The sequence below is a fragment of the Felis catus genome, chromosome A3, assembly GCF_018350175.1.
Source record: "Felis catus isolate Fca126 chromosome A3, F.catus_Fca126_mat1.0, whole genome shotgun sequence".
NCBI classification, from domain to species: Eukaryota; Metazoa; Chordata; class Mammalia; order Carnivora; family Felidae; genus Felis; species Felis catus.
Window position 1 is genome coordinate 96,955,011 of NC_058370.1, and position 27,598 is coordinate 96,982,608.

The following is a 27,598-nucleotide window of genomic DNA, read 5'->3' on the forward strand; positions in this document are numbered from 1 at the left end:
TTTGTTGACAGTGAAATTGTATCCATCCTTGTGAAGGCATGCTTGCATCCTCCTTCCTTAACACAGGAGCAGGGAACACACACACACATCCCATTCTCTCATTATTTTCATCTAGCACACAGTTACTAAAAAATCAAAAATAATATCATGGCCAGAAATGCCTGTTTAAACCTCTAAATCTCAGAGATTCTGAAGAATCAGTATATAGTACTAATCCAGATCTCTTGACTAACAAAGGCATGAGTAATGTAAGAACCCTCCCTGTACCCAAATTTAAAATGTGTCATTCACCTTCAGATATTGTTGCTTCTGGAAAGCCTTATATCTAATAATTTGTTTCCTTTGATTTTGTGGTGACGTGACACATAATGTGATTTTGTTTCCAGGAAATCGAGTATCAGGGCAGTGGTGTAGAAAACGGTTCATTTATGTGAAGTAGTTTTTGGCCTTCTTTATCTAACTCTATTTTCCAGTGTTAAATGCTGACATTATACTTTTGCTTAATGGGCCTCAGAATACCATCCTGAAAGTGATAAGGGACCAAATTTAGCAGGAGAAGGAACTAATGTGAGCTTTGAGGGTGAGGGCAGAGTAAAGTAGTTCCTAAATACTTAAAAAAATGTCATATCCAAATAAGCATTTAGATAACTTGAACCTAGAGAGAAACCCAAATCCAATAGGCATCCAATCTAGGGACAAGAAAAAAAAAATACAGCCTTTGGAGTATAAAAAGTTAGTGGGAGAATCAAGGTCCAACTAAAGAAAACCCTTAGGAAAAAAGCTCATATAATAAATATAGAGTCTATAGAAAAGAAAAGTCCTACATATTTGGCTGGGTGTAGAGGAGAGCTTCTCCACAATGCTGGGTTACACAATGGAGGGAAACAGGTAAAATAACCTTACTCTCTAAGACACAAGGTTAAAAAGAGCAAGTGGTAAGATTTGGCTTCAGCATGGGATACCCAGGAAAGCCCTCTAGCAGACATTTCTTAAAGTGTTTAATACAGCTGCCCAGGAGTATTTCTAACCAAATACTGCCATACTATGGGCTAATTATCACCCCCTGGTTCCTGAAGTGGAAGGTTAGTCTGCAGGTGCCTGGGTGTCCATTAGACAGGAGAAGGATGAATCTACACTAAGAAAAGAATTTATGCCGACATAGATTTTTCCCCGCACAATCCTTATAAACTAATTTTCTTTACATACCTATTATTATAAAGCATATTTTTGTTCTGTGTAATGAGGGTAACTTAGCTTTAATTAGTGTGTTGAATTTGTAGCTTTTATAATCAGCCTCACATAATTTCACGTGGGAGAAAGTTCAAGCATTGCCAGAAGCTCCCTATATGTTCATCAGGTCAACTAGACTAGACGGACAAGAAGGAAGTTTTGGTTGGCCAACTGCTTCCCTTCCTTTGACAGTGAAGTTCCAGCTACTCAATGGCTAAGAATCATTTCATTTTCATATGGTCACAAAATCACTGGAACATAGAGTTCATCTTTTTTTTTTTCCTTAAGACTGTAAAGAACATTGCCATTGTTATCTTTGTCATGTCTTAAAGCACTAAATTACCATCTGTTCAAAATGAATTATGGTCAAGAGTGTATAACCCTTAATTTTTCAGGATACACTAACTGATATAACACATTTGGAGAGGAAAATTTTAAGATCGGAGTCACAAAATCTGGGAATATAAAAGATTAAAAGTGGATAGTAAAAAAAGGAAAAAAAAATACTGGATTAAATTTGGGGAAAAAGTCTTTTATTAACTTTCTTAGTGGCCATTGCTTTGGTTCCAAAACAGTCACTTAGAAGCATAATTTTGTTGGCCTATTGTGAGTCTCTGTTCCCAAATAGTGTGAGTCCAGTGCTCCCTATGGGGAGAGGTGGACCTGAAAAGGAGATGATGAAAAGGTGAATGAAAACAATCTTCTTCACATTTTTAAATTGTTAGTTCTTGCCAGGAGATGGTTTAGGGAGCAGGAATCACTGTGGTTATCATGCCTGAAAATGCTGCTTTCTCCTTCCTTCCCCCAGAAACCATATTTATGACCATCTTAATATCTTCTTGCTCCCCTCTCCTCATGTCAGCAAGTTGTATTTTTTGTTCTCCTTCTATAGCACCTCCCATGTATATAAATATATAAATATATAAATATATAAATGTACATATACTTCACTCTACAGTAAATAATAGAAATAATAATAATGCAATCTTGTTAACTATTGAACACTTGTTAAGTGCCAGGCACCTTAAGTAATTCACATGCATTATCTTAATCAATTATCACAGAAATACTGGAGTTCTCCATGTTACCAGAAAGGAGAATGAGGCTCAGAACAGTTAAACAATATTGCTCCAAGTCACACAGCAAGAAAGTAGACTGAGGATTTGAATGGAGAAAAACCTGAGCTTTTGAGCACCGCTCAACACCTCTTCTCTACACGTCACACTTTCTGCAGACACTAGTCCTAGTTTAGACTTTCCTTAAGACTGCCACCTGAACCATGTCAGGTTTCCTTCTCATGGATTGTTCCCACCTACTGAAGGGAGCATAGTAGTGATCTATATTCTGGGCTCTAGTAGCTGACTGTCTGAGTTTAACATTTTATTATTAAAGTATATCAAATCTTCTAATGTCCCCTTTACAGGATTTTAAGAGTAACACTGAGTCTTCTTATTGATCCACATATCTGCGATAGATCCTGGTTCATAGTCTTACACACAGTACTCACTGTACAAATATTTATAGGATGAGCTTACCTGAAAAAAGTGAATTTTTTTAAAGATAATTTTGTTTACAAAAACAAGTCTAAGGTTGCCACGTTTTTTAATACTGATGGCATTACTGAGACAAGAGAACTAAACTCTTTGTTAAATGATGTAGAAGAATACAAATAACAGAGAATGATGTAGTGGAATGATCAAAAAGACATAAAGCAAGGTCTATCTCTACTTTTCTGTGAAGGAATATGCTGTGGTGGAGAACTCAGTAAACCCCCTGTGTTGTAGTAAGTCATCACTCAAACTAAATAGTCTCTGTTGGACTGTCCTATCCTCTCTCACTCTCCTTCTAGAGTCTGTACTCATTCGGTCTAGTAAAGACTTCCAGGATCTTCTAAATCATAAAACCTGTTTTAGGTTTTCCACCTATTTTTTTGGGTTCAGCTGGTAAAGGAGGAATTCTCTTCTCCCATGCTTCCAACCAAACCAGAAATTCTATTCAAGGACCAGGAATCATGGACACAGCCTTGCCTCACAGATGTGTCACGCTGGGCCACCACTGAAATTTTAGACTGAGGACTCCCACATGTACAATCTTGATAATTTACCTCTCTCAACGCGTAAGACAAAAGATTTCTTAAAAAATCTACTTTATAGGCAAGAATGTATACTTATTACAGGATTATCACAGATAATTGAAAGTATATTAATCTGCAAGGGTAAGTTTGTGGATGTATTTCTAGGGTACGTAAGTCCAGGGTACTGAACTGCCTCAGCTAAAATCACCAGCTACCATTCACAGTCTATATGATACTCAAAAACACATTTAATTTCTCTGTTCCTCCATCTGTAATATGAAACAGTAGCACTCACGTGATAAAACTGATTTGAAGATTCATGAGAAATTACTTGTGAGCAACATCTCCAAACATATAAGTAAGCAATAGAATAAGTATCCGATGTTAAGTTTGTTACTATAAAGTACTACCATGTAATTACTCTAAGTGTGGCTCTACATAGACAGAATGAGGCTAAGACACTGCTTCTCATAGTATTTTTTTCTTTTGAAGGATATGAAAAAAACAAAAACAAAAACCCTCTGCCTCCTGTAACTGGTGCTGGTGTAATACACTTGCTAGTTTAAGACTTGTAGAAGAAGGATTAGGAAGAAAGAAAAGATCTAGCTCACAGAGCAGACCTAGGGTGAAATGTGATAGGGGAGAATATTTTTTTTAAGTAGTCTCCATGCCCAATGTGGGTCTTGAACTCACAACCTTGAGATCAAGACTCACATGCTCTACTGACTGAGACAGCAGCCAGGTACCCCAGAAAAAATCTTTCATTAAAAAATATTAAGCATTTAAAATGTGCCAGGCTGTATGCAAGATGCTGTGGGATTGTATATTGTATATTGATAACTAAGCCATTCATGCCAGCACGCTCAAGGTACATATTTTCCCTTCTTACAGAAAGACAAGCAAGAAAGTAATCACAACACAATGGTGTAAGTACTCTAACATAGGTAAATGCAAGATCTGTAGAAAATGAAGTACCTAATACTTTCAGGGAAAGTGAGAATGCTTTATAGGTAAGGTGACACTGCCTGTACAAAATGTTAGTCAGGTTGTCAGGCAGACAAAAGAAACCAGCATGTGCAGAGACAACAAGAAGAAAAGGCAAGAGATTGTTATAGATTCAAAAGTAATTTGGTATAACTAATATACAGTATATGGTGGATGGAATCTAAGGGCTTTTGTAGGAAGAGAGGCTGGGACTTAAAGCTGGGATTTATTATTAGAGATCTTACATGGGAAGCAGTTTGTTTTTAATTATACCTGCAAATTGCAAGAGGCTGCTGTCCTCAGAATTCAGAATTTACTTCTGACAGTGAAGCGTAAGGCATATGAGTGAGGGAAGAGAACAGAGACTAGAGTTCTAGAGCAGCCCTTGTCCAAATGTTGTCCCTAGACCAGAAGTATCCGCATCACCTGGAATCTTGTCAGAAATGCATATTCTGGGGCACCTGGGTGGCTCAGTAGGTTGAGCGTTGGACTTCAGCTCAGGTCATGATCTCTCTGTTCCTGGGTTTGAACCTTGTGTTGGGCTCTGCGCTGATAGCTCAGAGCCTGGAGCCTGCTTCAGATTCCATGTCTCCCTCTCTCTCTCTCTCTCTCTGCCCCTCCCTGCTCGTGCTCTCTGTCTCTCAAAAATAAATGTTTAGAAATTCAAATTCTCAGTCTCTACCCCCAGAAATCCTGAATCAGAAACTCTGGAGTGCAGCCCAGCCACAGGTGTTTGAGTAAGCTCTCTAAAGAATTCAGACATTCACTAGTGTCTGAACTACTAGTGTCACTAGTGTCAACACTACTCTAAGTGTGGCTCTACACAGACAGAATGTTTGGGAACTATGGTCCTAGATGGATTTGCTGATTTTATCCAGGTAGAATCATACGCTATTTCCCATAAGCAGAAGCAGTGCAGATGGAGTTTGAGAAATAGTCCTGAGTTTAAAGTGGGTCATAATTGAGTAAGAGCGAGATGTAAGAACGAATTTGGTAGGTAGGGTCAATCAAGTCTATAAAGCTTATTAAGGAGATAGGAATATAGAGTGATGCAATTTGAAGGGACAGGGAAGGAGTCTGAGACACCATACTAGTAAAATATTACAATCAGCATCTTGAGTGTCTGGCAGAAATACCTAACATGAGGGTGTGGGGAGAAACAAGAAAAATAGCTTTATTTACATCCTCGATTTCATCTTATTTTATCTGCATACCTCATGAGCTTCAGTGAGTTTTGGCATTGGTCTGTATGGAAATAATTGTTTTTTTTTTTAATAGGTAGGGCCAAAGCTGGAGAGAAATTTGTGGAGATACATTATATTCCTTGAAATCTTGGTATATAATAAATATAATTTCCATTCTCTTCCCTACAACACTGCTAAAAACATCCCATCCTCCACCAATTTACACAAGCCCAGATGTTCATGAACTCCACATATTTCATATGGAAGCTCTTTGTTTCTGCCTCTTAAGCCCTTGCCAATTCTCAGTTTGACAGTGTTCTTTTTCCAAGCAATTTGAACCAATTTTATATGTGAAACTTCGTGAGACACTTCATCAAATTCGTTGCTTCAGCCCAAATATATAGCATTCAGTGCACACTCTCAGCCACTAATCTTATAATTCTATCTCAGTGAGTTTGACTGGCATGGAGTGCCTTCTCCTCCAGGTCACTTAAACATCCTATGAAACCCTGGGCTCAGGAATAGTGGGTCTCTAAGGTGGGGTCAGGGAAGAAGAGCAGGGTCAGAAACTGGGGACACAGGGGAACCCAGAGTAGTTATAAGGGGAAATAATCCTACTGAAGGCATTTACAGAATGGAGAGGGACGGAAGAACTCAACATTGCATCCGCAAGGTGGATACAAACACAGAAAGTGTTTTTATATAGTCAGCCCTAAGTATTATAATAGAAAGCTAATCTCTTGTTTTTATCATTCTCCCTTAAGCTACAAGAAGGCAAGAGACATTTTTTTCCTCCTTCACCATTCTACCCTAAACGGCCAATGAAAATCTTATCGCAAATTAGACACTCCTAAGTAATTTGTTTCAATGTATGAATGAATCCACCTCACAGATTACCAGCTCCATCTCCTTCTAGCACTGACATGGTACCTCATATCCATAACATCACTCTGATAAATATATGTCACCTGCTGGATACTTCTGATGACCCATTACCTCACCTGAGGCTGGAAATCTTGCCATTGCATTTGAAAGGTAGAATGAGACAGTTTGTTAAATTTCAAAATATAAGGTGTTCAGCTATCTTCAAACGATATGAGAGAGAAAAATAAAGTCTAGAGTATGCCAAGGATATCACATTTCTTCAAAGGGACAGAGAGTAATTGGTTTAATTTTTGCAGCACATAAGTCTCTATTGCAACTATGCCATTATGCAATTATAGCACAAAGTATCCATAGATAATATATTTCAAAATGGGCATGGCTGTGCCCCAATAAAATTTTATGTACAAAACATGATGGGGGCAGATTTAGCCCCAGGGCTATACTTTGCCTTCTTCAACAAGGATAGTCAAAGTCTTTGTTGCCTAGTCTTTGCTGAGCAGTTCTAACAGTGTAGCAAGATATGTTGTCAAAATATTGATATCCGTGTTCCAAATGAACATCCAAACAAGCAGACTCTTTGAGGCTAAAGTATCAATTGCAAAAATATGAATTCGAAAGCCATACTACTAGACTTTTACTGTATGTTCTTGGCCAATAGACATACTTTCTTTAGCCTCTGTTTTCCTGTCCTCGAAATACAGAAATACCATGTGCTTTTATTTTAAGGCTCTTATGAAAATAATCCATGTAAAACATGACAGAGACTGGAATAGAGTAAGAACACAGGGCAAGGAGAACTGGAAAAGGAACTGAAACTCAAGATCAAGTGATTTGCTCCAAGTTCCAACACCTTTTTAAAAACATTTTTTAATGTTTATTTATTTTTGAGAGAGAGAGAGAGAAAGAGTGTGAGTGAGGGAGGGGCAGAGAGAGGGAGACACAGAATCTGAAGCAGGCTCCAGGTTCTGGGCTGTCAGCACAGAACCCAGTGTGGGGCTTGAACCCACGAACCACAAGATCATGACCTGAGCAAGTCAGAAGCTTAACTGACTGAGTCACCCAGGTGCCCCAAGTTCCAATAGCTTTTGACAGATGATGATATTCCACATATCCACCATCATGCTTTTCTATCAAGATATGGTCCTTTCCATACTAGGCAACAATGTCCTGCAGTTTCAGACGTCAGAGAAATTAGTTTACCCTTTTTATGTGACATGTACCAGTACAACTGAATCTATTCCAAAACACAGCATGCCAATTGATGAAGATACAGATTTAATCACTGAGAACAATGTTCTAGGATAACTGTGTTGTCTTTCTAGCTAACGATCAATGTCAGGCAGCATATTCTTTTGCTTTGTTAACATCTGCTTACATACCGATTAAGAACGTATTTCTGGGTTTCAATCATTTCATGAAAAAAGTTAATGGAACATGAGTGGGGACAAACAAAATTGCTGTCTCACTGCAGCATACAAAGTGCATACATTATTCTGTTCCCTGCATCCTGAGGAGTCAGCATTCACTATTTAGTTCCTTACTAACCTGATTTTCTATGACCTCCTGACAGAGAGGAACTCCAGATTGACATGTGGAAACAGCCCCATGTTTCAGTGTTTACATGGTCATATCATAAAAGGTAAAGTGCAAGTAAATCAGATAGAGCTGCCAATTTGTTGCCAGAGGCAGTTATTATGCAAGATTGGAATTAGGGAGAAAAGTCTTGCTGACAAATGGAAGAAAAGCAACTCTTTTACATAAATTCTTATTAAAACTTTTTAAAAAGTTCTATATAGAATCATCAACTATTAGAGTTAACAGATATCTGGCCTTAAAGATAACTGCAAAGCAGAAACAAACCGAGAACACAGGTCATATACCTCTAGTCTTATATCTTTTTCCATTAAAACTATGCTATCACATACATCATACACATCTAGTACACTTGAATATTTGGTGATAAGAATAATTTCAAATATTATTTTCTTTCCACTGAATTATATCCATAAAAACTAAGTAAGTGAATTAAGATTATTTTTTATATGCACAAAATTGTTCAGTATTAAAAACCAAAACAAAACAAAACACTGTGACTCTAAACATTGCTCTTCATTTCACAACTGAATTATGTCATGTTCTCTCAGAGCCTTCTACTCCAAGGCTGAGGTATCAGCCTGGGCAGAAGATGGAAATGTCCTGCATAGCAAAGAGGTTACTATTAAATTGACTTCTTTGACTGCTTTTAGGTAAATGATAGTTGTGTGTATTTCTTTTTTTATGTCAGCCCTTTATGGTAAGAGAGAGAATACTTAACTTGCAATCTACTTAATGTCACAAAAACCAGGCCATATTTGGCCTCGGTGTTTGTGTCTGCCAGAAGGGAGAAGACCCAAGAAAGGACCTGGAGTGTATGAAGAATCTGCCCTTTTTAGGTCAGAGATTCTGAGGTAAGAAGAAAGGGGGGCTGGCATATATAATGGGGTGTGTCCTCCTCTCCCTTTTTCCCTTACGTGGTGGGAAAGGGGATAGGAAGATCCAGATGGCTGTGGGAAGTCAGATCCCTGCAGACCAAAGCACTCAAGTCTTAAAAGAAATCCTGCAAGTACTTACTTCTAAAGAGTTGAGGAGCAGTGGTGAATGCCCTAGGAATGAAATGTCTGCATAGATTAGTCAAACGCCTTATTCCTGGCTTCTCAGAGATCTATGGAGGGCTGGGCCCCCGGAGTTGCAGCTTGCTTTAATGAGTGCCCTGCATAAGGCTTAGCTTCTGGCCCCAGAGGCCAGGGTGCCTATTGTGTAGGGGAAAAAAGATTCTACTCTACCCTCTTTGGGTCTCTGGCTGGTCCTAAGAATTAAATTCATAAAAGACAGGTTAATAGGAAAAAAGCATACAAAGTATATAGAATTTTTACACATACATGGGAGTTTTCACAAGAGAATGAAAACCATAAGTGACCAAAGAAGGAAGCTTTTATACCTTTGGGAAAAGAAACAATACATTTGTAAAGAATTGATAAGACAAAGGGGTTTGGGCTACAGAAGTCAATGGCGAAAATGCAAATAGGAAAATAAGGATGAGAGTAACAAGGTTTGTGTGTGTAGATTTCTTGGTCCCAAGAACCTCTTCTATTCTCTTGCTACAGGGGGGCATAACTTTCTTTTTTTTCTTTAATTTTTTAAATGTTTATTTCTTTTTGAGAGACAGAGAGAGGCTGGAGGAGTAGAGTGAGGGAGACAGCCTCCCTCTGCATTGACAGCAGAGACTGATGCAGGGCTCGAACTCACAAACTGCAAAATCATGACCTGATCTGAAGTCTGGCACTTAGTCTGGGTGGCACTTAGCCACCCAGGCACCCAGGGGCATACCTTTCATGTGGGAGTTTTATCTGCTGCTTTCAGGAAGATGGAGGATCAGAATTTCCTTTTCACAGGTACTATTCTTAAGTGCCTTTGTTTTAAAATAATGAAAATGCCAAAGTGACATATTTTTGGGGTGACATGTTCTGAACTCCTTCAGTGGCACAGCAAACATGAGCAAGTGCTCAGACCAAGTACTCTGGCAATGGTTCCAGCACTTCACCTTGCAATGTTACCTCGACTATCACCTTTGAGAGAGGGCTCTCAACTAATTATTAGTCCATATGCAACAGATAACAATGAAGATTCACAAAACACTGCATTCAAGTAAGAGCCTCTTCTATTCACAAGCACAAAATGTTAAAAGTCCCTGTATATATCCAGGTCCCATGAAGGGGATTTAAAAAAAAAGGACAGAACTCAGGGATGAGTAAATGTTCTAAATACACTGAATCTTCTATAAGATTTTATTTAAGCTATGTATTATAAAAAATAGGGGTTTCAATATCTATAATTTTATTAAATATAATTAAATATTTGGAAATGTATAAGGCTAAAGTATTACACTGAAATATTTTTTTAAATTTTTTGTTAACGTTTATTTATTTTTGAGACAGAGAGAGACATAGCATGAACGAGGGAGGGGCAGAGAGAGAGGGAGACACAGAATCGGAAACAGGCTCCAGGCTCTGAGCCATCAGCCCAGAGCCTGACATGGGGCTCGAACTCACGGACCGCGAGATCGTGACCTGAGCTGAAGTCGGACGCCCAACCGACTGAGCCACCCAGGCGCTCCATATATTTTTTTAATAGGAAGAAATAAAATGTTTTTGATTGGGAAATATAACTGTCTCAACTAATCTGTGGGACAAGGGTCACAAAGAAAGGAAGATTAGCTACTTAAGTGAATGAGAAAATATGGTTAGTTACTAGGTTTTAGTAACTAAAAGAAAACAGATGAGCTGGATATACCCATAAGATATAACTGGTTCCGTAAACTAAGATAGTTTAATTTAGGGAAGGGTGAAAGTAATAAAGCTCATGACATCATTTCTATGAGACTGATACCATTAGTGTGTATTTTAAGTAATGAGGTTATCATTCCCATTTTATATATAAAGCCATTGAGGATCGAGGTCATTAAAAGATGTTGTTAGGACCACCTATTTGAGTTTTGACTTATTTGACTACCTGAGATAACTGCAGAATATTTGAGAGTATGAATCTCTAGAACCTCTCTGTAGTCTACAATTTTGGGGGGTGAGTCAAGTGCCCACAAACACTGAAATAATCAAATATATGTACATCATACCTATATATCAAAATAAATTGGATTTTAGATGGTTTAATCTATCTGTATTAATATAAGGGAAGATATTTGTCAAACTATAATGCTATGTTAATTTCTGGAAAGATTCTTCACATTAAAAATGTGTTTCTTTCTGACTTTCTTTTCTTTTCTTTTCTTTTCTTTTCTTTCTTATTGCTCAAGAAAATGATAGGGATAAAAATGATAGAACTCATCAATCAGTCTCCAAATGTAGCTTCACAACCTCTGGGCTAACATGTCTTTCACAGACCTCAGAAGTTTGTTGATACTTCTTTTCCAAGAAAGTTCCAGGGATACTGAAAGGGGGAACCCAAGGCCAACAAACTTCTCTGCAAGCTTTCTGGAAGACACTAGAAGTAGAGAATACGATGAGGTGATGATGGCCAGCATCTTAGTTGCTTTAAACTTGGAGAAATTCTAGGGAAGAAAATAAACCTAGTCTAGAATAGTAAGAGATAATCTATCGAACTTAAATGAAAGCACCACACTTTAATTTATAAACTATTTCAAGTATCAAAACAGTAAGGGGTCTTTATTCAGTTCTTCTGTGTGTCTTCAAAATTAGATTTTATCTTTTGATGCCAGGAAATACCAATTTCTCTCACTCTGTCTCTCTCTTCCCCCAATTTCTCTTAATTTAATAATGTTTGTTCTTTTGAGGTGGGGTGGGGGGAGTTGGGGGACTACCTCAAGGCTAGTAATTTGGAATTTCTATATTTGGCTATTATAATTTTTGTTTCCTGACTTCTACAATAATACTCTCATATTCTACATATAAAGTTCCTAATGCAAGGTAAAATATCCAGAAAACCTGCCTTTTCATTTACTTTTATCTCTTTTATGAAATATTATTGACTACTTACTCCTTTTATTATGCTGACCTCTTTGAATCAATATTGTACCAGGCTATTGTCCTATCAGCTGGTATTTATAGTATAGAAGATGTCCAAAGGTAAGAGCAAAATCTTCTCTGGAAAACATGTAATTGAATACCACTCCTATAGAGAAAGAACCTATTAATTTCATAAAGAGTATCCAAATATATTAATAGGATTATAACTAATCCCATAATTGTATCTTTTGGTAGAAGCAAGGAAAAATAGTCAATTCCATAGACACAAAAAGAAAAAGGTCAATATCTAGTTTAATTTTCATGTTTTCAAGTTCATTGCTATTATAAATTGTTGAATTCTATCAATGTCTTAACTTTTCAAGATTTAAAAAGTGAATTCTCATCTATTCAGGGCTTTTTAAATTATACTTCAAAAAGTTAATATCCATCTATTAGATTATATATATATATATATATATATATATATATATATATAGTAGACACATTAGGTTCTTCATCACATAACAGAAAATAAATATTTAAGAAAGAGAACACTCAGATATATGCTTAATCAAGCAAGGAATGTGGAAAATGCAGTTCCCTATGGACAGAAGAGTTTACCTAGCCTCTGGAGTCTTAAGGCATGAATCAAAATAAATCATACTGTTTTATTTTTTTATTTTTTTAAATTATTTTTTAAACCTTTATTCATTTTTGAGAGGGAGAGAGAGACAGAATGCTAGCAGGTGTGGGGCAGAGAGAGAGGTAGACACAGAATCTGAAGTAGGCTCCAAGCTCTGAGCTATCAGCACAGAGCTCAATGCAGGGTTCGAACTCATGAACCATGATGGTGACCTGAGCCAAAGTCAGATGCTCAACCAACTGAGCCACCCAGGCACCCCAACCATACTGTTTTAAAGTTGAAATTTGAGTCAATCAAGCAAAAATGCAAAGGAAAAGCAGAGAAAAATACACAACATCTAGAAACAGGAATCATTTTATGGGCCTAACTTTTCTCCCTAAATAGCTTTATGATCTTAGATAATTTAATTAAGATCTCAGCTTTACCACTGGACAAAATTATAAAAGGATATACAATGTAGTTTTCCAAAATATATAACAAAAGGAAACAATGTAAATACCTGTTTAAAATATTTTTCAGTTAGTTTTTAATTACCTTTATATGAATTGCTTTATTATAATACCATACATGTTATTAAATTACATGGATTATATAGATTAGATTCCCAAAGAGTTTATAATCTCAGATTAGTTCACAAAAAGCATCTTACCCATCATCCACTTGTTCTGAGTTCTTTCTCTGTTTAGCACTTATCACCCCCTACATACTAAAATTTAAGATCCATTAGAGCAGGGACATAAGTGGTTTTTGCTCATTGTTTTTTCTTTTGCATAGATTTATGGATAAAATATTGTTATTGAGTGAAATACATCATTTGGAATTCCCTAGATTATGCTCCAGTAACTAAAACCTACAAATCTTTGTTAATCAACAGGCACAAAAATGTATTAAAATTTTGTTAATATTCCTTCAGTACTTTAGAATGCAACTGCATTTGGATAGGGCCTTTAAAGAGATAATCTCCCACCTTCAGATTTTTTTTTCCCATACACTAGCAATGAACAATCCAAAAATGAAATTAAGAAACAAATTCCATGCACAATAGTATCAAAAAGAATAAAATACTTATGTATACATTTAACCAAAAAGTGTAATACCTGTACACTGAATAATATAAAATATTACTAAAAGAAAATGAAGGTCTAATGGAAAAACATCCTGTATTCATGGATTGAAAGCTTTAATTTTTAGGATAATGTATTACCTAAGTTGATTCATGGATTCAGGGCAGTTCTATCAAAATCCCAGCTGCCTTTTTGAAGAAATTTATAAGTAGATCCTAAAATTCATACAGATGCAAAAAAAAAAAAGGATCTAGAAGAGTCAAAACAATCTTGGAAAGATGAAAATTGGAGGATTCATACTTCCCAATTCCAAAACTTACTAAAAAACTACAGTAATCAAAACAGTGTGATACTAGCATAGGGACAGACATATAGACCAATGGAACAAAATTGAAAGTCCAGAAATACATTCATAAATTTTGTTCAGTTTATGTCTGACAAGGCTTTCAAGATAATTTACTGCACACTGAATGTTTGTATTCCCATAAAATTTATATATTGAAACTTAATCCCCAAGGTGATAGTATTTGGAAGTGTGGCTTTTGGGAGGTGGTTAGACCACCAAGGCACAGACCTCATGAATGGAAGTAGTCCCCTTATAATAGACACCCCAGAGGGCTCCCTTGTGCTTTCTACCATATGAGGTTCCAGCGACAATGGCAGTCTACTAACCAAAAAGTAGACTGTCATCAAACAATGAATCTGCTAACACATTCATCTTGGACCTCCAAGCCTCCAGCAACATAATGAAGTTTTGATGTTCATAAACCACCCAGTCTATGATATTTTTATAGCTTCCCAAACAGACTGAGATACAATTTAATGGGGGAAAAATAGTTTTTATAGCAAATGGTGATGGGGCCACTAGATATCCCCATGCAAAAGAACAAAGTTAGATCCCAACCTCACAATACACACAAAATTTAAATAAAAATGGATCAAAGAGCTACATTTAAGAGATAAAACTATGAAACTTTTGAAATTTTATTAATTTTTATTTATTTTGGGGGAAGAGAGAGAGAGTGCAAGCAGGGAGGGGGCAGAAAGAGAGGAAGACAGAATTTGAAGCAGGCTCCGGTCTCTGAGCTGTCAGCACAGAGCTTGATGCGGGGCTCGAACTCATGGACTGCAAGATCATGACCTGAGCTGAAGTGGAATGCTTAACAGACTGAGCCACCCAGGAACCCCAAAACTATGAAACTTTTGGAAGAATACATATATATCTTCAAAAATTTGGATTATACAATTGCTTCTTAAATATGACATGAAAAAAACAAACAAAAATCATAAATTGGACATCATCAAAATTAAAACCTTTTGTTCTTCAAAAGACAATCTGAAACAAGTGAAAAGACAACTCCAAGAATCAAAGAAATATTTGCAAATCATACGTCTGATAAGGCTCTGACACAATATATAAAGAACTATCATAACTCAATGATAAAAAATAAGTAACCCAATTAAAATGGATTTGAGGGGCACCTGGATGGCTCAGTCGGTTAGGCATCCAACTTCAGCTCAGGTCATGATCTCAGGGCCTGTGAGTTTGAGCCTTGCATCAGGCTCTGTGCTGACAGCTCAGATTCTGTGTCTCTTCCTCTCTGCCTCTTCCCCACTCATGCTCTGTCTCTCTCTCTCTCTCTCTCTCTCTCTCTCTCTCTTTATTAAAAGTAAACATTAAAAAATTTAAAAATGGATTTGAATAGCTATTTCTTCTTCACAAAAGATATACATGGCAAGTCAGCACATGAAAAGTGCTTAATGCCATTAGTTATTAGGGAAATATAAATCAAAACCATAATGTAGTACCATTTCACACACTAGGAAAGCTATTATCAAAAGGCAAACAATAATATATCTTGGATGTAGAGAAATTGACATCCATTGTAGATGTCATCCATTTTAGAATAAGATCCATTTTAGAAAATAGTCTGATAATTCCTCAAAAGATTAAACAGAGTTACCACATGATCTAGCAAATCTATTCCCAGGTACATAGCTGAGATTTGTAAAGATATGCCACAACACACACACATAAAACAAACAAGAAGAAAAAAAAAATTAAAAAAAAAAAGGGGGCGCCTGGGTGGCGCAGTTGGTTAAGCCTCCGACTTCACCCAGGTCACGATCTCACGGTCCGTGAGTTCGAGCCCCGCGTCAGGCTCTGGGCTGATGGCTTGGAGCCTGGAGCCTGTTTCTGATTCTGTGTCTCCCTCTCTCTCTGCCCCTCCCCCGTTCATGCTCTGTCTCTCTCTGTCCCAAAAATAAATAAAAAACGTTGAAAAAAAATTAAAAAAAAAACAAGAAAAACCAACCAAACAAAAAAACTTGTACATGAATATTCATAAGGGCATTACTTATGATAGCCAAAATGTAGAAACACCCCAAACTTCATCAAGTGCTAAAGGGCTAAACAAAATTCGGTATATCCATGTAATGGAATATTATTCAGCTATACAGAGAAAGAATAGGGTGCCTAGGTGGCTCAGTTGGTTAAGTGTCTGACTCTTGGTTTCAGCTCAGGTCATGATCTCACGGTTCGTGAGTTTGCGCTCCGCATCTGGCCCTGTGTTGATAGTGTGGAGCCTGCTTGGGATTCTCTCTCCCTCTTTCTCTACCACTTCCCCACTTGCACATGGTGTCTCTCTCTCTCTCAGAAAAAAATAAACATTAAAAAAAAAAGAAAACAATGACTCATACTACAACATGAAGAACCTTTAAAAAATCATGCACAGTGGAAGAAGCTGGACAAACAAGGCCATATATTGTATGGTTCCAATTATACAAAACATACAAAATAGGGATATCCATAGAAAGAGTTAATTATTTTCATATTGCCTTTCTATCATCAGAGAATGAGAAAATGATTAGTAATAGTCATTTTTAAAGGTTATGAACTAAGAAGTCTCAGGGAGAAATGTTATACAAGTTGTTTTGTTTCTACTGTTGTATTATTCTATAGAAAACTGGAAATACAGAGGGAAGCATTTCAAATGGTGAAAATACTGCATTCAAAGAACACAAAAGGAACTGGATTAATAGGGATGCTCAGTTTTTAGTTAGCTGACTAGTTACCTCAGATATGGGAAGTTTTAAAAAATGCAGATACCTGGACCTAACTCAAGAGTTAATGACTTACACCTGACATAAGAAGTTATGATAGGAGGGTCCTGGAAATTTCCATCTCTGAAAATGTTTCTGGGTATTTCTAATATACCAGAATACATATGAATCAGTTCTATAACCAGCCTGCTGGAGGGCAGGGACTTTCTTTACTCATATGTTTACCTTTCAAAACCAAGTCCAGAGTTTAGACGGTGAACTAAAACCCTCATTGTAACTGAATATAACTCACCCATAATTTAATTACCAGGGTCAAATTTCATCAAGGACTTTGGCCATGAATAACTCTTTAATACTCAAGTTACTAAACGGGCAGCCAATTGCAATTTGATAGGATTCTAGTAATCCTATCAAATGACTCAATTTTTTTGTTGTTTTTTATGAGCAAACTATGTTGGTTTGGCTTTCTTTTTCAGATCTAAGTCTGAGCATCTGTATACCTTATTAATGCCATTACCTTCCATATTTCAATGCAAGACATTTTATGGGAACCTGCCATTAACAGTATAAAAACTAATTGCAAGTTGTATGCTACATTAATTCTCCCCATAAACAAACATCCAAGAAGTGAAACATATGCTAATAGAAAACTGATCATTTTATCCACATACCTGCCAAGACAGATGGAAGGCACCTTAGACAGAATTTTGATAAGTGGAAGATTACAAGCTAAAACACACTTTTGTAAGCTCTTGACAAGTTCCATGTGAACTGCTGTCACATTTACACCTTTAGGTGTCACTTTTCTACATTAGCTCACCTTTGTATTTGAACTTATATTGTATTTCCTGATGAACTATGGATATTTTAGGTAAAGGACATGACTGTGTGATGACTGCAATCCATACCAAACACACAGCTTTGATTGTTACACTCCTGGGCTAATAGTTGACTGAAGACATAACCTGGTCCCTCCTCCAGTCTTTACATTGGTAAAAGTCTAGTTCAGCTGAGATGATTGGCTCTCTCTTCTCCTCCTTGGATACTTAAAATATACATCCTTTATCTGTTCTTTTAGATACTCTTAAGTATTCTCCAAAGATTAAATCCCATATACAACCTGACTCAGATTAAGGGGCTTCCTGACAAGTAAGTGCCCTATAATTATTTTCTAGGCCATGTTAGAGCAAACAGAATGATAATCTCCTCTCAATGGAAAAGGAGAATAAGTTATTTATGTCACTGTTTCCCTTTTTATCATTAGAAACCTAAGGAAAGTAATATGAGGCTAAGTCTATTCATGTTTTTAGCTTGACAAATTTGTCTATTATTTCTCTTTCCAACAACTGTTAATAGTTTTGCCTGACTTTTTTCCCCCTTATAGGATTGAGTAATTTAGGCAAAATGGCTGAACTGGTTGTTGATAGATACATGAAGTTGCAAGGGTAAAAGGTAAAGGAGAAATTAGGAATTTTACAAATGTCATTCAACCATTCTAAGCATAACAGCAATTGAAAAGGCAAAAATACCCAAACACTGACTAATTATTGAGAGCTGGCTTGAATTAGTTCAATGTCATAGAATATACATATACCCATATGCTGCTTACCAAACAACACATGCTCTTCCTCCATGCCCAGTCTTCTTGCGGTGGTGTCCATGTAACCAGCTCTTGCCAGTTGTTTCTGAAAGAAAGTAACACGTCTCTCTTTTTCGTACTTAGTTTGCCACCACATGACTAACTCTGGTTAACAGAATGAGAACAATAATGGTCTGCATTCCTCATAGTCAAAGAACCAGCATTCCCTCTTCATCTCTTTTTTCCCCTGTCGCGAGGATACAGAAGCCAAGTGTTCCACGTGGTACGAGCTTTTAAGACAGAGAATCATAGCCTGACCCACAATGGACTCTGAATGACTGAGAGAGAATGCTTTGTTACTTAATCCATTCAGGTTTTATGATTTATTTTTAACCTCATCACAGATTGGTCTATTTTCATTAATTAAATGGTCTTTTTTAACACCATGCTTTGATTCCTTAGTAACTAACTACCATATTTTCTAGAGTGTAGCACTCACATGTGATCTGCAGACCTGTGCTGAAACAAAAGCTGAATGTCACAGTTAGTAATCACATAAATATAGAAACTGAGAGTAAGATTATAGATACTTTATATAGCAACTGAATATTTCCATGACATCTTAATGTGTGATCATGTTTCTAGAGATTTATTTTCATTGTATTTCACATAATTTATTGTATTATATTCAATTGTATTGTTCCATGACTGATTTCAGGAATAACAAGGAAAGTGGCCTCTATAACCCATCAAGCACTTGAAAATGTTCAATGAAGGAATTAAAATGCTCGTGTTCTTTATATAGAAGACAGATAGTTTGACTTATTTTAAAATGAAATTTATCATTTTTAGTAAATGTGATGTATACTTAACTAATGTAAATAATATATTGGAAAACACATACAAGAAAACAAAAGTCACCAAAATTTCATTATCATTAACATTTTGGTGAATTCTAGATATCAACCTATATACAACTGCAGTCTTTCAAGAATATATATAATTATAGTAGACACATTTCTGCAATATTCCTTTTCAGTCAAATATATATCATGAACAAATTTACATGTCAATAACTTCAATTTTACTCCTCATTATTGATGCATACCTACATTGTATACACATACCATAGTTTTTTTTTTTTTTTTTTTTTTTTTTTTTTTATCCAGTCCCTCATCAACACAAATTTTGGTTATTCCAACCATTTGTTATCTGTGGCAAATGGCAAATTTCATAAACATGCTTATGAATACATATGTTCACATACATAGGATGTTCCTTAGGGTAAATTGCACAGGATCCCTGGAAATGGGTATGCCTATCTCACAGATAGTACGGATTTATGATCTTTTGAACAAGGCCCATTTCTTGACCACTAAATCAAACTCAGTATTAAAAAAAAATCCTCACATTTTACATAGTAGGGATCCATTTTTTTTCCTACTCATAGAAGTAACACAGTTCCTAAGGCCTGCATACATGTGATATGGAATGGACTGCAATTACTGTAATTTACTATTATTGGGAACAAGCCAAGGACAAACCCAGCTGGCCAGTAAGGCCTGCGGAACCATTCTCTTGGACGGTTATAAGTATATGAATTGGATAGTGGCTATTTTGTATCTCTCCCTCGGCCAGCAGGTGTAATGGGATGAGACTAAATGTTCCTTGGTGAGCCCATACTTTTATGATCCATCTGTTCAAGTAGGAAGGAATGAGGCAGGTGGGATTCTTCATGCTACAATAGGACCTAGATAGAGGCAAATGGAAACAATGATTTTCATAATCTTTGCAGAGCTATAACTTATAGTTTGTAATTCATATTAAAATTACGTTCCCACTGTCATGAAAACTATGACTAAGGAAGGGTGAATTTTAAAACAAAATTCTTTACCTTTAATATATCACATTTTTCCGTGAACCTTTTCACCGGTGGCGGCTGGGGACCTGCGGACGCCTACCTGGAGCAGCGGAGCACTAGGCGGGTGGGTCCGCACAGCGGCGCTACAGCTCCTGCTGGGAGATGTGGCTGGGCAGCCACGGCCGAAGGCAGCCGGGTCCTCGTGGGGTCACGCACGTGCACCGCGACGCCGCGAGAACGTGGAGCCTAAATGGCCTCAAGCCGCGCCACAGAACTCAGCGCAGCTGGAGGAGTGAAGCGCGCAGCACGAGGCGTGCGTCCTGCCGCACGAGCGGCCGGACCGGCGCATGAGCTGTGGCAACCCGAGCGCGCAGCTTTATCTGCGCCTGGCGGGGCCCTGGCGCCAAAGCGGAAGGGCGGTAGGTTTTGCTGAGGAGCCCTATTATCCGTGGTTCGACATGGAGCTCTATGAAGGTGGAGACCAGTGCCAACAAAAGCTTCATGCTACGGGGCACAAGCACCACTGCATTCCGGCACAAAATCCATATCGTGCCCAGTAACCTAAAGCCAGGTAACATCGTCATCATGGAGACGCCTGGCACTCCCCATCCGTAAGGTAGCCGGTTTTGGACCACGCAAGGTCTGTCTGTACTGGCTGGCTCCCGCGAGGCAAAGAGGGCGATCAAGACAACAATAAGGTGAATGTACATGAATTCCACCTGTCCTCAGCCTACAGCTCAGACTTCTACAGGGCTCCTGAACTCTGGAACAGGCGCTAGACAGCCAAGGCCGACGTCTTTATCCTGGGCATTAACACCTGGGCAAAGATAGAATCACTTTTAATGCCTCTGAAACCAAGAAAGAGCTCTTGAGAACCTGTATCAAACAAGGGACCCAGATAGACCTTGTTGGTGAATTGCCACTTGAAAACCCAAAGATGGAGTTGCACATCTTTCACAACATAGGACTTGAATGTCTGAGGGAATCAAATAGCTTTTGAAAGGCATGTTAGCCGCTAACCCACAGGACAGGCCGGATGTCTTTGAACTTGAAACCAGAATGGACCAGGTCACGTGTGCTGCTCAAAATTCAGGACAAAGCATCTGGAATGTTTTTAAACTAGGTGAGTGTACTTTTTGTTCTGCACACACCTTTCCAGCACTGGATATTTCATCCTGGGCCCTGGAGTGGGCCGGGTGGAGCTGGGGAGAGACGCAGGGCTGGAAAGAACTAAGTGTTTGTTATCAGAGTTTCCCCCTAAATTTCCTTGAGATATGTGGGATAATTTAACTATGAATTGGAAGGTCTTCTGAAGCATTTTCTGAGTAGGGGTGGCATTTGAGGTGACTCTTTTAAGTTTCATAGAAACATTTCATCTTCAATTAATAAATGATTACTGTAGAATCTGCAAGAAAAATAATAATAAAGCCTGGTTAGTTCATTTGACTTGAAAAACAACTTTTAAGTTAAAATGTCAGGAATTAGGGGTGCCTAAGTTACTCCGTTAAGGGTTCCGACTTCGGTTCAGGTCAGGATCTTGCAGTTTGTGAGCTCCACATTGGGCTCTGTGCTGACAGCTCAGAGCCTGGAGCCTGCTTCAGGTTCTGTGTCTCCCTCTCTCTCTTTGCCTCTCCCCTGCTCAAGCTCTCTCGCTCTCTCTCGCTCTCTCTCGCTCTCTCTCGCTCTCTCTCGCTCTCTCTCGCTCTCTCTCGCTCTCTCTCGCTCTCTCTCGCTCTCTCTCGCTCTCTCTCGCTCTCTCTCGCTCTCTCTCTCTCTCTCTCTTTCTCTCTCTTTCTCTCTCTTTCTCTCTCTTTCTCTCTCTTTCTCTCTCTCTCTCTCTCTCTCTCTCAGGAAAAAAAATTAAAAACATGATCAGGAATTATTTTCCTCTTGAAATGGAAAAAGGCATTTTTTCCCCTTAAGTTATATAGCTCTCTGGATTGTTTCCTTCACATTTCAGGGAGCTCTCTATAGCCTCTTTTTGTTACATACACACAAACATTCTACCAATCCTATTCTTTCAGTGGTATCTGGAAAAAAAATTAAAAAAGAAAAAGACCTGATAGGAAATGCTATAAAAAGGAAGTTAATTCTATAGGAAGGAAGTATCTTTTGGAGAAAAACCCATTTCACAGTGTGAAAGTAATGACGGGAGGAATATATTTAAAGGAGGAAAGGAGGTTCTCAGTAGTTATCATTAGAAAGATGAACAGGTCTTATCTGGAACCTGGAATCTTATTGTGGGGCTACCTTTTAAACATTAATCAGAGACTACTTTGGTTCAACTTAATGGATGTCTGGGCAGCATGGACAAATGCCATCTAGCTCAAAAGTGTACATTCTAGATAAGGATTATCCAAGAAAGAAAATGACGCAATTTCTCATATAACAATTTCATTCCATTTCAAGCCTCATCTTAGTGTGTCTGTGCATGTAGGTGTGTAGTAATTCACATCTTTGGCATGGGGACGAGGACTGTATTGAGAGACTCTAGGACATCAGGGATTGGGCACATTTTTAGGAAAGGTGGAATTCAGCTTGCCACTGTGACCTTTATATATAATGCAGTGTTGTTTGTTCAGGAAAATCATTTTCTTTGGGCCAAACTGAAGTGGCTTATATAAATATTTAGGGCCTAGCTTTCTAGAAGATGATCTCATACCCTAATATTCCTTGAGTCAGTACAAAATCCATAGAAATATTTTTAGTTGATTCACCCTTTACAGGGACCCAGAAACCTCTTTTTCCTAACTGTAAAGAGATATAATTGGCATATACATTGTATAATTGTATAATTATATACAATGTATATAATGTATATACATTATACAATTATGTATAATTGGCATATACATTGTATAAATTTAAAGTATACATCATGATTTGATACACAAGGAATTTGTGAAATAGTTACACAGTAAGGTTAGTTAACACCTCCATCATCTCATATAATTACCTTTTGTTTTACCATAGAACATTTAAGATTCACTCTCTAAGCTATTTTTTAATCTTTTTTTAAAGTTTATTTAGAGGGGGGGATGAGTGGGGGAGGGGCACAGAGAGAGGGAGAGAGAGAATCTCAAACAGGCTCCAAACTGTGCAAACCAATAGCTTCAAATCAATGAAAGCTATTCTTACTAGTTTGCTATATCAGCTTAAACTGCTTTTGTGATAAATTTAAAGTATATAACAGCTGTTTGTTAGTAAAATCTTATCTTTTAAGCATTAAGAGACATGCATAACTTTCTCTGACTCCTTAAAACCTTTTTCAGACTTTAATGATGCTCTGTCCATACTCTTAATCTCCTTCATAATTGTGTACATTTTGATATTTCCTTTCCCAGAATGGAAGTTTTCAGACTGTATAAGCAAAAATCTGTCCTGTCTTCATCATTATGATAATTTTACTCCAACATTCTCCATTTTTTACTTTAGTCCTGGGTAGTCTGAGAATGACAGATCCAATTACAAGTGTCCTTAATACCTTCCTTGTCTTGAACAAAAAAGGAAAAAAATTCACAGATTGAATCTATGCCATAACATGTAGTTGAAAAATGACTACACTTGAACTGAATTCTGAGGTTCTAGAAAGGTTTCCTTTCTCTTCCCTGCCTTCAATTGTTTGGAATTATGATCTAATCCCACTATGCATTAAAACCAGAGCATTCCAGGGATTCCAGCTCAATCCCAGCTTTCTGTTTTCCAGGTATAGCTTTTTTGAAGAAATGGTGCTCCTTTGGAATCTGTATCCAGATGGCACTGCAAAATGAGGAGAACTTGTCTGATAATCTCAGAATTTTCTAGAATGTTTGTTTTGAGTACTAAGAAATAAATTTGTCAGGCTGAACATGTGGTGGTGGAAAAGGCACAGGCAGCCTTTCTAAATTGATTCTCACTTGCATAAGAGAAAATTGTTTGCTATGTGACTTTTAAAACCATTCATTGATTTTATGAAACAAATATTTCTTTAACAAAGAGATTGCTTATCATGCTGTGACCCTGAGTATGTATTCTCCTCAAATTACTCTTGTGTTCCTGGATTTGGGGGTTAAGAACACAGACAGACATAATATATTAATTTAAAAGTCAATTTTGGAGGCACCTGGGTGGCTCAGTCAATTAAGCACAAGACTCTTGATTTCAGCTCAAGTCATGACTGGTGATGAGATTGAGCCCCATGTCGGGAGCCAGCTTAAGATTCTCTCTCTCTCAGGGGGCACCTGAGTGGCTCAGTAGATTAAACGCCTTACTTTGGCTCAGGTCATGATCTCATGGTTTGTGAGTTCAAGCCCCACATCGGGCTCTGTGCTGACAGCTCAGAGCCTGGGGCTTCCTTTGGATTCTGTGTCTCCTTGTCTCTCTCTGTCCCTCCCCACTCATGCGCACGCGCTCGCTCTCTCTCTCTCTCTCCCAAAAATAAATAAACATTAAAAAGTAAAAAAGATTCTCCCTCTCTCCCCCCTCCCCTGTGCACGTTCTCTCTCCACACACTCAGTCTCTCTCTCTCTCTCTCTCAATAAAGTCAGTTCTTAAAGGCCATAAATGGATAAGGCCCTATCCCACCTTTTGGTTTGAATAACCCTGTACCTAGTATGACACTAAAAAGCCAATATCCTGCAAGATAAATTATCAGATTCTCAAACTTTATATACTCTATTCGATTAACATATACGGTGATGCTCCTTTGTAAAATGTGAGAGCAAACAGGTTTGATATCTAAATGGTGAAAAATATCACAGCATGTATTCTGACTTTAAATAATTACTCTAAGGTGAATCTATCCTCAACTCCACGTCTTTCCTTTTCTTCTTTTTTTTCTTTTTTTAAGTTATAAGACTGAAGTCATTAGAGTCTTATCTCTCCAGGGATATCAACTTGTTTGTCCTTCAAATGCGTAGATGGGCAGTTAAGCTCAGCAAGTGGTGTACATTCTTTCTTTGAAAACAAATTATAATTATGATTTATTGGAACTGGACTTTCACACTCAAAGTCCCCAACTAAGTGCCATAAATACAGTAGGAGATTGGGTGAGTAGAGTCATGAAATCTTGGATTAGGAAAGAAATGGCATCCGTATGCAATATATACCTATGAGATTTGGTGATGGTGGGTTGTGTGTGTGTGTGTGTGTGTGCATGATTAGAAATGTTCATCACCTCTTGGTTGACCACAATAGAAGGTACTTTCCTTTGCCATTGATGCTGGGTTTTGCCAGTAACTTACTTTAGCCAGTGGAATGGAGAGCAAGCAGGAAGTTTAAAATGGCTGTCTGCTGTGCTCTCTTTCTCCTGCATTTCACCATATGAATTTGCTTCAAGTGAGGGTTGGTCTAATGAGGATACAAGTTACATAAAGCAGATCCCGATCCAAGATGCAGCTTAAAACCTAGCACAGTTGAGCTGTTTAAATCCGCCATACTTCAGCAGACCCATAGATAGACAAGTAAAATGATTGTTATGGTTTATTACTCAATTTTGTGGAGTTTTTATTACATAGCATTATTTAAAATAATGTGAAAATAGGCAATATGATAATATGAAAATTATGTGTTTATTTTTAATATCCTTCTTCCAATCAGATGTTCTCACGTTGATTATAGTAGCTATTGTGAACACTATATGAGGCAAATAACCTCAGATTCTTGCTCCTGTTTAGTATTTCCTGTGGGACTTTGGAGGTTAACCTACATAAGCCATAGAGTTCAAATTCACAAATCCTGTAGTGATCTACCCTGTGGACTGTTAAGGAAGTATGGCAGTATATTCAACTGCAAACAAAATATTTAAAACATAGGATGCAATACATAATAGTCATTGTTATCATTTTAGTTGCTTACGTTTAGTGTATAAACATATGGAGATAAAATATATTTATTTTAATATAGCACTACACAACATGCCAAGTGTTCTGAACTCTCAGTTACCCATCTATGGAATGAGCCATTTGTGTGCATGTATATACAGTGTCAACCAATAGCTACTTCAGTTGCAAGAACAAGGCCTAGGAGGGGTTAATGTGCATTAAAGGACCACTTCTAGCAAATTCAGTTCATTTATATAGCAGCAGACATGTTGGATCATGCCAATTATGCTATCAGAAAATGTAGACTCCAAGTCCCTTCCAGAGAGTAATAAATGACATCACCATCTCTCAAGCCTAAATGATGCATTGGAAGTGTATTCAAAATATGTATTTTCTTACTGGAAGAGGCAAATCAATCTTTAAATATTCTTCTTTTGGTATCTTGTTGACAACTGTTGGATGGATACTTTGTAGTACTTTGTTTCGTCTTACAGAGTTTCTAATTATAAATTCTTGAAGGAGTTTAAAGAGCAGGCAAACTAAAAATTTCAAATTAAGTAGATTTTGAAAATTCATCAAATCCTAGTTTCCAGTACTATTTTACCTTCTTCTTGTTAAAACTTGTTACAGTATTTCATGAATTCATCACCATAATAGAACTCCTAGTGGAAATGGGAAGGAATGATGGCTAGGTAACTACCAGGTATTAGGTATGTATATGACAGAGCAGACAAAATTGGTGACAGCATGGAAATTGAAGCTGGAAGCAGGGGTGAGTATGGTGCAGTGATAACATGCCTAAGCAACAGGAATTTTCATTCTTCTTTTGTAAACGTTATCCTTCAGGCTACGCAAACAAAGTCATACAAAAATTGATCTGAAGATAATCAATTTATGCATAAAATCGATTTAGGCAGCTCTTAAAAATATTAAAAAATATTTCTGCAACATAAGGTCGTAATTGTGATCTGTTGTGATTATTGGTCCGTGATTTTCTGTTGTGATCATTCATCTGTTGTGGTCAATAAGTTTATTCTAAAACACATTTTTCTTTTTTAAGTTTTTAATAGGCTTTTTGAAGAGCAATTGAGGTTTCTATTAACATGTACAAAAATAGAGTTGCCATATACAGCTTCTCCTCATGTCCCCCCACAACAATTTCTCCATTGTTATTAACAGTTTGTAATAGTGTGATAGATACCTTTGTTACAATTGATAAGCCAATATATATTATTATTAACTAAAGTACATTGCTTACATTAAAGTTTATTCTTTGTGTTGTAAAGTTCTGCAGCTTTTGATAAATGAATAATATTATTTGTCTACCATCATGGCACAATACAAAATAGTTTCATGGCCCTAAGAATGTCCTTTGCTCTAGGTATTCATCTCTGTGCTCCTTGTTCTGAAACCCTGGACACCACTGAACTTCAGTTTTGCCTTTTTCACAATGTCATATAGTTGGGATCATAAGGTTTATCACCTCCCATGTTGGTTTCTGCATTTAAGGATCATTCATATATTTTCTAAGCTTTAGAGTTCATTTCTTTTTTATCACTGAAAATGCTCCATTGTATGGGCATACCATAGTTTGTTTATCCATTCATCTGTTTAAAGAGGTCTTGGTTGTTTCCAAGTTTTGCCAATTATGAACAAAGCTACTATAAACATTCATGTATAGATATTTGTGTGGACAAAGGTTTTTAACTTA

General features: G+C 37.3%; 2 long non-coding RNA genes across 3 annotated transcripts in view; one reads left to right on the forward strand and one right to left on the reverse strand.

The window, feature by feature from the left end:
- Window positions 1-1,741: 1,741 nt before the first annotated feature.
- Window positions 1,742-20,347, reverse strand: LOC123384514. Of its 2 annotated transcripts, none has more exons than XR_006595695.1 (3): window positions 20,187-20,347; window positions 18,256-18,331; window positions 1,742-1,893 (listed from the first exon to the last, which is right to left on the reverse strand). It is a non-coding gene; the product is annotated as an uncharacterized LOC123384514 (long non-coding RNA). The 2 variants fall into 2 exon arrangements; XR_006595694.1 differs by having other exon boundaries at window positions 20,120-20,347.
- A 137-nt stretch (window positions 20,348-20,484) lies between these two features.
- The window catches only part of LOC123384515, a 543,186-nt gene continuing 536,072 nt past the window's right edge, over window positions 20,485-27,598 (forward strand). Inside the window, exon 1 of the long non-coding RNA XR_006595696.1 lies at window positions 20,485-21,209. This is a non-coding gene — a long non-coding RNA (uncharacterized LOC123384515). The remainder of the gene's footprint in view (window positions 21,210-27,598) is intronic.